Source organism: Arachis duranensis, chromosome 9, assembly GCF_000817695.3.
Source record: "Arachis duranensis cultivar V14167 chromosome 9, aradu.V14167.gnm2.J7QH, whole genome shotgun sequence".
NCBI lineage: Eukaryota > Viridiplantae > Streptophyta > Magnoliopsida > Fabales > Fabaceae > Arachis > Arachis duranensis.
The window spans coordinates 18,449,014-18,449,596 of NC_029780.3; positions in this window are offsets into that span (position 1 = coordinate 18,449,014).

A 583-nucleotide genomic window follows, 5' to 3' on the forward strand; every position below is an offset into this window, starting at 1 on the left:
CATCCATAAATATGATGTAAATAGTTATTTTTTATCATAAAGATTGAAACGCTGACTATACTGGCTATCACTAATTTAAATTAATTTTATAACCATAAAAGATTTGTCCCGTTTGATATTTCTAACTAAACTATTTTTTTATATAAAAAATTATATATATATTGTTCATACCCTGGCCCAACGATAAAGGCCCAGGTCCAAATAAAAGGCCTAATCTGAAGGATTAAGCCTAGCTAAGTACCGACCTTCACATAAGAAGTCGGTATCAACCACGACTTGGTTTGAAGAAGTCGGATGTAAGATTAGCTGGCAGATAAACACTCATTCAAATGAGTAACCACCCCCAAAATCTCTCTAACCACTTCATAAAGCCATATCTTAACCTCCCCAAGATAATGGGGGCGGTTAACACCCTAAAGATTCGGCACTACTCCAACGGTGGTTATTGGCTCACCACTATAAATACTCTGACACCCCTCAGGTATCCCTAAGCCCAATACTCTCTAGACCTGCTCACACTCTTGCTAACTTAGGCATCGGAGTGTCTTTGCAGGTACCACCCCCCATTCACCCACGTATACAA